The sequence below is a fragment of the Sebastes fasciatus genome, chromosome 15, assembly GCF_043250625.1.
Source record: "Sebastes fasciatus isolate fSebFas1 chromosome 15, fSebFas1.pri, whole genome shotgun sequence".
Lineage (NCBI taxonomy): Eukaryota > Metazoa > Chordata > Actinopteri > Perciformes > Sebastidae > Sebastes > Sebastes fasciatus.
This window is the reverse complement of record NC_133809.1, coordinates 12,606,870-12,619,455: the sequence shown is the minus strand read 5'-3', so window position 1 is coordinate 12,619,455 and position 12,586 is coordinate 12,606,870. Positions and strand designations below refer to the sequence as shown.

General features: G+C 41.1%; 1 protein-coding gene across 5 annotated transcripts in view; it reads left to right on the top strand.

Annotated features, from left to right (window-relative positions):
* The window catches only part of dcdc2c (doublecortin domain containing 2C), a 64,955-nt gene that overhangs the window by 23,032 nt on the left and 29,337 nt on the right, over nucleotides 1-12,586 (top strand). The gene's annotated exons all lie outside the window — the stretch shown is intronic.

The following is a 12,586-nucleotide window of genomic DNA, read 5'->3' as shown; positions in this document are numbered from 1 at the left end:
AGGAAATTTGCAAATGAATAAAATAGGCCTCTCTGCATGTTACTTCAAATATAAAACTGCCGCACGTGATGTATTCTTCCATAAAAGCTAATGGCTGTAATGCAGACAATAAGAATCGTTGACCCACTTAATCGCAGCTCTGTGTCACGCTGTGACAGTGCGAAAGTTAGTTCACCGCAACTGTAGGATCAAACGCAGGGTAATAGCTGGGCTCCCTCCTACAAAATGCATGACGGTCTAGCGCTGCGTCGAGGCTGCTTTTCCGCAAGCCGGCACAAAATATGTGAATAATTGATTGGGATCGATGTGAGGAGGATCACCAGTAGTTGTTTGGTTTCGAGGTCTCCTGTGGAGGGCAGGAGCCCGGCCATCTGTCAATAACACGTCAGTCGTCTCACACGGCGGCGGCGGGCACTCTGACCGGCTCAAACGCTTCAGTAAGCAGCCGAGCAATTGTTCTCAACGTGATGTCAAATCAGCTATTCTGCTCCGAGAGGAGGCTTGAAGCTAAAGTGTTTCAGGTCCGTTTCAGTCAGGGGGTCCACAAACCTGTCTGGAAATAATGGGCACATACTAATTCTGCGCTCTTGCTGTGATATGATTGCAGTGATTATAAATGATGGATTATAGTGGGCAGCTTTACTTTATAGCACTCAATATAACAGTTGATGTATAGTACAGAACACATTTCCTTTTTAGTCTTTATCCAGGTAAATTAACCACAAACACCTCTTTATATATGGAAGCTATTGGGCAGTAGGGCTGGGACGATACACCTATCTCCCAATTCGCTACTATCACGATATTTGGGTGCCGATTCAATATGTATTGCGATTCAATATTACGATTTATTGCAATTTTTGGTAACTTTTTTAACACTAGACCATGGGAAAAAGTTGAATCATACACTTCTAGGGACTTTTACTTTGGAAAATATCGAAATTGATACAGTAAAAATGTTTGATTTTCAGCATGTATGTAGTCAGATATGTCCTGAAGTCAAATATTTCAGTCATTGTCAGGAATTATTTATTAATTTTTTTTCCAGCAACCCAAAAATCAAAGAAAAAATCCTCACAAATTAGTGTTATTTTCCTTTTAATTTATAAGGGACGTGTAATATTTTATACTTCTGGTTAATATAATCCAATCAATCTTAGTTCCATGTATGTATTTTGTATATACCCTTTTTTAACACCTTATTTTGAAAACTGGACGTAGTCACACGTGTGTACTTCCGCTAACTTCACCAAATCCACTAGCTCCTTTTCTCTTTTAACATCCATGGTCAGCTCCATCGGGGCCGTTTGAATGCATTGAACATGAATGTTCAGTGTATGGGTGTTCTACAGTTGTAGCGTCGGACGTCACCACACGTTACTGCTATACGATAACGTTTCCTGTCGATGACAGAGTTAGCATGCAGCTTTAGCCATGATGCTTTTTCTGGTAATGTGTGAAACCCCAAAGTGTTTCCATACTTTACTGTATGTGTAGTGTTTACCACTTTGGATTTAAAATGTGAGGGTACAGCTTGTATCCACGCGGACCCTCCGCCGTTTTCTATGTTCTTGTTTCGGCTTCTTGTTTTGTTTTTTGACGGATATGGAACGGATATGACGTCACGTTACTCAGACTACAACAATTAAAGCGAGAACTTCCTTCGACCTCCACATAGACTCAAATGAAGCAAATCGATTCTGGCATTAAAAAATCTATTTCAAAATCATAAAAACTCGATACATAGGTGAATTGAATTTTTTTCCCTCAACCTTTATTGGGCAGCTTTTGTAAAGTTGAGCGGTTTCCGGTTCGGTGCCTTGCTCAATGGCACATAGTGGCTGTTATGGAACCTTTATAGGGCACTCACAGTCACAGCCTGAATTGGACAAAAGTGCCTATGAACTTTTGTATGCTGTGTAAGTGAAATGAAAATTGTGGAAGGTCATTTTATACAGAGGTCTCTGCATGCCTTGAGACCTGCATTGAGCCTCCTCGCAGGCAAGATGGACAGGTGGTGTTATAAAAAGACTTTTGCGCCACTGACATCATCCAGAGCCACCAGGAGGCCACTTTTCTCTCCCTCCCTCTCTCTCTCTCTCTCTCTCTCTCTCTCTCTCTGTCTGTCTCTCTCTCTCTCTCTGTCTCTCTCTCTCTCTCTCTCTTTCTGTTCCAGCCTGGTAGCTGCCCACTGTCTGAAGCTAATGGCTGGAAGCTCAGCTAAAAGCTCTCAGTGTGATAAGGTAATGTGGAGTCAGAGAGAGAGAGAGTGAGTGAATACGAGTGCTATATCAGTGAGACCATATATACTGATTATACAGTGATGAGGAAATGGTCTAAAAATAAAAACAAATGGAGAATGCTACATGATATCAGTGCACCCAGATTGCTGACTGCAGTGTTTGCAGTCGTATCCAGATGGTTATGAAGCGGGGATGACGGTGGGAGCAGGGACTTACTGCTGTCCTCTCGTCTGACCTTCCTGATGTCATGCTTGATAAAATAACAGAGGGTTGCAGTCTGCTTTTGAAAATACATAATGAATTATGAACAGAAGTGTGAATATTAAATTGAAAACAGGATTCTCATAAGGGTCCTTTTATCTGTACTACTTTGCAAAAATACGTTTTAAAGGAAATTTGGCTCTTTTATTCAGTAATGTTTCAGCTTACTATTCTTTTATATTGTAGGTGTTAAAGGTCCCACATTATAAAAAGTGAGACTTTCATGTCTTTTTTTATTATAAAGCAGGTTTAAGTGCTATATAAATACTGTGAAAGTATTGAAATGCTCAATCCATGGAGAAATACACACAGCTCGTATTCAGAAACTGTGCCTTTAAACAAGCCGTCAGGATTTCTGTAATTTTGTGATGTCACAAACATACAATATATAGACCGTTTCACAGTTTTAAACGTAATATTCCAAATGTGTCCCAGTTTATTTCCTGTTGCAGTGTATGGTTGCGTCCGTAATTCTACGTACTGAAATATTTCAGTATGCAACGCTGGACAATACGGCGACATAAATATCCCACAATTCAATGCGGTAGTAACGACACGTTCATAACAGATGTTGATGGACAGCTCTGTAACATCAACAATGCTTCAATTTAAGTGTAAGATTTCACTTTGTTAGGCGTAATATAGGTTTAAATTATTTCAGACTTTGATTCTCACAATTCATCGTTTTGGTCACATGAGGTTGGCACAGGTTACCATGGTTACACGTCTCCAACCGGCAAAGAGGCTCTCAGGAAGTGATAACGTAAATTACGGCTTGCGCGTCCGAAAAGATCCATACTACTGTTTCTTAACGCAAAAGTATGTTAAAAACGATAGTACACATATTGAGTATTTAGTGCATAGTATGTGATTTCAGAAGCAGCCCATGTGAATGACATCAGCAGACAGGAAGAAAACATAGACCCAAGCTGTTGCCTAGCAACACAATTCCATTGCAATTCTGTTGAAATGTGCTAAAACAGAGCATTTCAGTAAGAGGGTAAATACAGGCATATTCATGCAGATAGCATGAGGAAAATAAAGAGTTCTTTTGAGCATTACAGCATGTAAACATGTTCAAATAGAAACATATAATACAAATTTGAACCTGAAAATGAGCATAATATGGGACCTTTAAGGCTTTTGTACACCTGCTAATAATCACAGTATCATGAGAGAAAAAAACGTTCATGTTGTACTTATGTAATTTGTTCAGCCTTCTCTGTCTGCAGATGGTGCCACAAGTCTAGATAACTTACCAACCACTCGCTTCTGCCTTCTGTCACCTTGTCTTTGCTCCTTTGCAGCTCCCGTCCACCACAAACACTGTGCACACACACACACACACGTGTACACATTTTTTTTTTTCTCTGTTTCCTCACTACTGCTTCCTCTTGTTCCCCCTGTTTCTCTCTGCACCCCCTTGTTTTCCTTTATCTGCTCCCAGACTGGCTTGTCCTTAGTAAGATGGATGTGTGCATTCCCAGGGCAGATGGCCCTGTTGTTCCTCCGTGTACCCGGCTCACACTTTAACACTCGGCCTGCTTGTCTGGCCTGACGGGCCATTGCCTGGGGAAAGGCATCTACTCCTACACCGTAGCAGCAAACATGTGTGTTGTGCAGCTAACCGCATGGGTGCTCACACCTTTTTGTGTAAGGGAGTACACTGTGTGCCAAATACACAGATGGGTTCTTTCTTTAAGGTTCACACATTTTGTCGTAGGAACGCTTCAATATACATACATTAATTTACATAGTGAGTCATTTATTTTGTGGACATTTATTTATGAGTACGTTGGGAAATTTTCAATGTATTTTTTTCCAAAGTGGATGCTTTTTTTTTAATGTAATTTCCTGCTAGAAAAGAAGAACTTCAGCCCAGACAACCGTATCTTAAAGGTGCAATTGACAATATTGATAATATTCAGCCACTAAATGTCACATTCTCCCTCCTCCGTTCCATTGCATTCACTTCACAACAAGTGGTTGCCAGTTTGTTGCACAACCTGCATATATTATGGTCAAATGCAGTGAGACTTTGTGGTAGAGTAATGAAGTGATTTTGCAACATGTAGCTATAGGCCTACATTAGGTGTGTTAGATAACTGGACACAACTGTCAACACATTAGTTAAGGTTGTAAGGACTATGGCTGTTGGTTTAACTAATATTCATAGTCGGCGAGGCAAAACTTGACACCGTCACGCTATCCTCTGGTGGACATGAGACGGGTCTATTACACGCTTTGGCGTGATATTGGGTTGCAGCTGCAGCAACATCGACTGATCTCTATTGTTGTTTAGTCTGCTGTATAGCTGACTGGAGAGCTGTGTACGGACATCTTTTGATGCCAGTACATTATAATTAATTATCAGCACATCTGGGATTGCTTCTTTGAACAGTCAGATTATCTGAATGAAACATGCCTTTTTCAATTACAGTATACACTGAAGGTATTGTGATTGTTTTTTTAACAAAGGCCGGTGTTGTTGCGTGCAGGTGCTGCATGTTTTTCAACCTCCTACCAAATAACTACCTCTGATTGGGCACCGTTTTGCATGACGGCGACCTGTGCCTCTTTGATGGATTTGTTCCATTTCATTGCCATGATAAACTTTTATAACAGCTATCATTTACTGGCAGCATGCACGGACCTCTTTAGGAGATGTGCGCTTGATTTCTACACAGTGATCTAAGGATGATAAATCACTGGTTACACATAAATTATATCAGTGAAATCACATGCGATGTAGGCCCTTTTCTGTGGACATATGTAAATCCAGCCGGGGATGTTCGGCTGTGCGAAATTGCAGTCTTTGTCTCCCCTCTAACCATACAATTTCTTTCATTTCAATCTCAGCACGCAATTGGAATATTGTCCCTTAGCTGCTCCTATCATATGTAATGAATGTGCTGCCCCAAAGGTGAGAGCCATAATTGATTAAAAACCATAATGTTTTTCCATGCCTCGCTGTAGTCAGTGATAAGGATATCTGTGATGTGTGAGGAGGTGTCCTGTATGTGTGCGCGGACAGGACGGGGCATCAAAGTCGGGTGTGCTGTGTCTCTGTTTCATCCCGGCTAATGAAGACGCTGTGTGAGTGTGCTTCTGGGTCACAGTGGGAACATGCACAGCGAGGTCACTTCAAAGGCGGGATAATGACGGATTAAGTCTAAATCACGGGCGCGCTTTAGTCGCTGTCTCACATCTAGCCTGTCGCTTTGCATTTTATTAACAAATCATCGCAATATGATCTGGTGAAAATGTGCCTGCCTTAATTTCCCTTGTCCATCTTACTCTGGGCAAATCCTCTACATCCAGATTAGTGGATCGTGGTGGGCAGAGTGGTGGGCCTTTTTATAAACCCTTGATGGCGATGAAATATTCTTTCATTAGTGTCCATATATCTCCCCATGTATTCATGTTTCAATGCACTGCTCTGTCGGCAGTTTCTTATTGCTTTGTGTTGTGTCCGTGACAGTGATACAGCTTTTCATTTATGGCAGCCCTACAGCTGGCGAGCCAGATATTCTAGGGGTGAAAGAAACATATCGATACACATGAGTATCGCGATATTATGTTTTGTGATGCTGAATCCATTCTCCAAAGCACTACCGATTTTTGATTAACCTCTTAAAAATCCGACGGCCCGCCATTTGGCCTCGCCGCTATTCGATCTTTCAGAGGTTGTAGCGGGCTCAGTTTTAAAGCTAATGAGATTTGAAGTGAAGATACTGGCATCATATTAAACTAAAAATCTTAAGGAATCCATTGGTACCAACCATGTTATACTAGCTCGTCGTGAAGGAGACTAAATTACGCTCCAAAGTTACGCTAAATTTTGTCGAGGAAAAACTGGCAAGGCCATTTTCAAAGGGGTCCCTTGACCTCTGACCTCTAGATATTTGAATGAAAATGGGTTCTATGGGTACCAACGAGTCTCCCCTTTACAGACATGCCTACTTTATGATAATCACATGCAGTTATTTGCATGCAGTATAAATGTGTTGTTGTTGACTTTTCTAAAAATGGTGTATTGCTGTTGTGTTATTTCTACTATGACAGTTTTCCTGAGATTAGATTAAAAAAAATCGTAATATATCACCTTGCTTACAGTATCGCAATATATTGCAGTTAGGGCTGTCAATCAATTAAACCATTTAATCGCGATTAATCGCATGATTCTCCATAGTTTATCATTTTTTATCTGTTTAAAATGTACCTTAAAGCGAGATTTGTCAAGTATTTTATACTCTTCTCAACATGGGAGTGGGCACATATGCTTGCTTTATGCAAGTATATATACTGTATATATAAATATATATATTTATCACTGGAAGTCAATTCACAATACAAATCAATGACAAATATTGTCCAGAAACCCTCACCTTTCACCAACCTTCACTCTAGCTTTAAAACTGAGCCCACTAAAACCTAAAAATCCCAATTTGCGTTAATGCGTTAGAGAAATTAGTGGCGTTAAAACAAATTTGCGTTAACGCGTTATTATCGCGTTAACTTTGACAGCCCTAATCGCAATATATTGATTCGTTACCCCTGTATTATGATACGTATCGTATTCTTGCCAGTACACAGCCCTAAGATATTCTATCCTTGGCTAGTTCTGTTCTGCATTTAACACCCGCAGGCCTTAGCTCTCAGTCGATGAACAGGTAAAGCAGACATTTCTGTATCATTAAGCAAGGAGTGATAATGCCCCAACCTTTAGATCTGTACATGAAGTAGAACTGGTTTAGAAGGGTGCAACACTTCAAGATTATAGAGCTCTTATGTGTAAGAGGATGGCACATGAATATACTGTTGCACTACCATTCATCTTGTTCGGTGCATAACCCTCACGATCTTTGACATCGGGCCTGCTGTGCCTGTGAAGTTACAGGTATGTAGGAAGCACTCAGGGAAGTCTAATTGCTGCCGGAGTGATTTATCCTCCCGTAGACCCTCCAGGAGCACTCGAATGCTCCGATACTCTCGTCAACAACACTTCCCAGCAGTTGTAATCAAGGGAACTGAGGGCAGGCTAGCCATCATGTGATGGAGAGGTTCAATGTCAGGAAATATTTGATACATTTTAACAGAAGTTCAGGTGAAATGGGTCGTTCAAGGTTTGAGAGTTAGACTGCGTAACTCTACTCCTGAACATTGTCGGGATAAATCCAGACTAGTCCTGAAAATGTTTGTTTTCAATAACATTAAAGGAACAGTGTGTAGCATTTTAGAGGGATATATTGGCAGAAATGGAATATATTATTAATAAGTATGCTGTCTTTAGTGTAAACTTCTTCTTCACAGAGCTGGTTGCCATGTTACTACGGTAGCCCAGAACGGACAAACCAAATACCGGCTCTAGAGAGGGCCATACGCATTTTTGCGTCGGCCACCATAGTTCTTCTACCCACATGGCACACGGGAGAAGTTACAGTTGGTTGCAATGTGCAACCTCACCGCAAGATGCCGCCAAATCCTACACGCTGCACCTTTAAATATTCATGACTAATAGGCAACACTCAAAGTAAAATGTTTTGGTATTATTTGTTAGAGTTTAACACTCAAAAACTCAGTCCAGATGATGCTAATCTACTTCATCAGAATTCAATTGAAATTCTGATTGGTGTACAGAAGTATGTGACATTATTATTCCCTACCAGATAATGCCCACTTCATAGAAGCACCAAAAACAAAAACACAAATACAGAAATCTCTTTCAAATAACAACTGCTCTGACTTTGGCAGATTATTTTGTGTTTATTTATAGGACCCCATTACTCATAGTAAGAAGCTGATTGAGTAAATACGTTTATTTAGTTATTTATCAAGCACATTTTTAACCTCTTCAAATGATGGATCTCCTACTTTTCTATGTTTTATATCATTGAAAATCTTTGTGTTTTGTTTGGACTGTTGGTCGGACAAAACAATTCACCGTGGACTCAGGATGGCAGCGGGGATTTTTCTTAATTTCTGACATTTTTTATAGAGTAAACGTGTGCTCAATTAACAAAAAGTAATCTACACATTAATGGATAATGAAAATAATCGTTAGCTGCAGCCCTAATCCTGGCTGCCCTGGATGTTAATGCACACATTCCTGCTAAATGAATTCACCAATACAGACACATAATCCAGTATACTGAACATACATTAATAAGTTACACTGTATAAGTGTTGAAGTGAATACTTAGTAGAGGATTATAGGAGCTGAATATGGGCTGTCCAGCCTCCGTCCAGAGAGGGAATCAGCAGGGCCTCGTTTGTCGGAGGCTCTGTGGCAGCTCCCATTTCACCTGGGCTCTCCCGTGTTTAATTGGCCTCATTATGTGATTAACTTAGCAAATTTACCCCTTACCCTCAAGGCACAGCTTTGAACACTGGCAGACCACAAACCCTCCCAAAGTCACTCCATCACCGAAAGCACGATGTCAGCGTTTAGGCCGGCCATCGCGTTCCGCTGGGAAGTTTTCATTTTCCGGCAGAGATGCCTGTTTGCCTATATTAACCTCAGCACCTTTGACTCAACACACCACTTTTAAAGCGGCAGCAATTCATTCCAGGATGATTAGCAATATATCATTGTTTCCTTAGAAATGCTCGGTATGCATATTATGTTGCTTATCACACTTTATATGCTTACCGCGATTTCTGCAAGCTCTGTAAATTGTTGTATTATGCATGGCCTGTGTTGATGTTTGCATTCAGACCTTGGCCCCCGCACTTTCAAAAAGTGAAAGGTTTTATATATGAAACATAAATCTGTTTTTATTTCAGGGGGTATAAAAATTGCATGTTGTAATGCAGCAGTCTGTTCATCTGAATTAGATGGATTTAGGTGTTGCCTCACAACCACGGAGCGAGTGGAAAAAAAACCAGTAGATTGTCCAATCCAACACACAAAATCTAATATTTTGAAAGCTCCAGTTGTTTGTTTGCGGGTTCATAGATATTGGTTTCATTTTGTTGATGTCCTCGGAGAATAGTATGAAAAATGAAAGGAAGATGAAAAACAAAGTCCGTGATGTTAATCTATTCTGTCATCACTGAGATCTCGCAGGTCCTCTGTGGGTTCGCTGACAGTCGGATGAAATGGCCAGTAAAGTGCCAATTTTACCAGACCACTTGTTATTTGTCAGCAAAGTCATAGGTTCGCTTACTTGTTTAATAACCAGTGGAGGAGAAGGTGATGGAGGGGGGGATGCATGTGTCCGTGTGCGGGGGTAGAGGAGGAGAGGTGGGGAGAAGTTTACAAATGGGATCCATCATTTTTCATGCACAGGGGTGACATCCCTCCGTCAGCCAATTTCGCTCCGATAGCCCAGTCCCTTGGTTCATTGATATCTGCATTAGGGACCTTTGTTAAAGGTCTCATCTAAATGCATTGAAAAACGCCTTGCTCCCTCTGTGTACCTCCTTCCTTTAAAACTGTGTGCGTGCATGCATGTTGCTTGTGCAAAGATTTGCCGACTTGGCTTTGTCTACATTAAGGTTAGTCTTTGTGGCAAAGCAGTGTGGTGTCGCTGAACCTGGAGAGAAGAAAACAGCCAGAGAGAAAACCATCAACAAAGCCACAACAGAAGCCAGCTGCTCCGAGTGCTTCTCAGAGCCACAGTGTTTTCTGTACTGAGTCAGTCTGTAATGTAATGCATTTAAAGACCACATTATGGTTTTTAAAAGGTTTTTCACCATTTTTGTTTTTAAGTTTTTTTTTTGGGGCAGGCCTGAAATCATGGCTCGATGTCCACTGGAGCCATCATTAACATAACCCCTCCCTCAACACAACATATAAAAACTAGAGTGCTCTAGCTCAATCACGAGTTACAACACTTACTTACAGTGGTGGAGTGGACATCTGACATATTGGGACAAATACCGGTGGGTCGTCGCATCAGTGGTCGTTTTTACCGGCCGTCCAGCCCCGTCTGTCTCTTCGGCCCTCTCTGGGTGCCTGTCAGTCGGGGAGCGCATGAGAGCATGCTGTGTGCGTGTTGCAGGACTGGGCTCACGGGCCAATCACAATCATAGACTGTATATAAGAAGTGGACGTATTCACTTTGACGTCATCCATTGGTTTTGAAGCCTCGAGTTCGGCATTTTGGCCGTCGCCGTCTTGGTTTTTGTCTGTCACCATCTTGTTTTTTTGCAACCAGAAGTGACACGAGAGGGTTGAGCTAAATACAACCGAAAGCTGAATAAGACATTTTTAAGTGACCAAAATGTTATAACTAACTTCCATGAACTAAAAACACACTGTGAAAGGGTTCAAGTTGTAAGATGAAAACACGGACAACGCCGTGGTAGCGACCTGTCAATCACAAGTTAGCCACGCCCTAAAGCATCCCCTGCTTTATGGTCTATTTGACTCTAAATGAGAACATGATTTACTAAATGAACATCATGCTGTATTGAAGAAGACTTGAAACTAGCGATTTACAATGTTTACTGAGGTAATAAATCAAGTGAGAAGTAGGCTCATTTTCTCATAGACTTCTATACAATCAGACTTATTTTTGCAACCAGAGGAGTCGCCCCCTGCTGGCTATTAGAAAGAATGCAAGTTTTAGGCACTTCAGCATTGGCTTCACTTTTCAGAGCCGGAGGTAGCGCACTGATCACAACCAAGTTATTTAAACTTGTGCTTACGTCATAGGCTCAGCTGTAGCCTACTCCGTTGCTACTGTTGAGGCTGGAAAATGGTGGATGAATTGTTTTCAGTGTCACAACCCCCGCAAAATGACTCGTTTCCCTCTTAAAATTTGATCAATTCGGTCCGATAACATTTGGAAAGTCTAGAGAATTATTTAATTTTTAATTTTAATATAAACATTTGTCTACGGTGTGACAAATACATTTATTTTTGTTTTACCCGGACTTTAATAAATCCTTATTAACAGCAAAGAATGGAACATGACCTATGACCTTGTTTCAAGAATAGGCCAGAGGGCATTGTGAAGGAGCTTGTTTCAAATTGATATAAATATGTCCGTGCCTTTTGTATGAAGTTGGTTGGAGTAGACCCATTAACCAAAACACTTCACAGCCACTTCATTTGATTCCACTAAAAACACCACCCTTCACGTCCTGCACTTGTACAGTCCTGCAGGTTCAAGCCAACCTGACTGTACATCCCTTGCTACTATTAAGAAGATTTAATTTGCTACTCCTGTCCATCTATCTTACAGAGCCATAGTGCGATACAGCCGAGGTGCTGAGGGGCTAATGTCGCTGTCAATCCGCCGTCCCCTCAGCTACAATCTCACGGCTTAATTTCCACACAGTTCCGAGTACCCTTGAGCTTCAAGAGGTCTCATTCACATACTTGAATCAAAATTGCCCCCCAAACTCTCTCGTCCAGTAATTTCTCAACACTTTGGTTATAAGCAATGTTGCACTTTGAATTTTAGCAGGTGAGCCTTCACTTTGGTTCGTGAACTTTCACGTAAAAAGGCGAGCTTCACACCCAGCCGATCTGGTATTTCATTAATTTAGTTAATGTAAATGTATGTCGAGCATTTCGTTCGCAGCTTTTTAGGTAGTTAGGCTATAATATCTCCTGGCACTCTCATAAGATATATTAAGAATAGTAATTAATAAACTTGATAATCTGAAATTGACTAATAATTTGGTGCTTGAGGACATCCCCGCAGTGTGGTCCCATAGGGATCCCATTAAAAGCACTGACTATAATCTATAGCTGTGCAGTTGTGCTATATGGTTCAGCCGTGTTGCCCTTGCAACAATATTGAAATCCACTTTCAAATGACTTTGGAATTAATAATTTACGTTAAATTTATAGACCTTGTGGTACATCACAATAGCTGCTCCGACGTTGATGGTAGTGTGTCCCCGAAATGTTTACAAGAGAATTGCACAGGGAGCGTCTGTCACAGCCTGTCACTAGCTTGAAGAGAAAATGGGAGTGTTTGACACATGCTATTATTGTTGTCGCCCTGTTTTCACATCCAGAGAGAGGACAGCTCCAATGTTGACGCTCTTTAGCCAGTGGTTTTTCTTAAGATGAATTAAAGTGTGATTAACAGCACAGAAGCCTCGACCCCTCACTTCTAGCG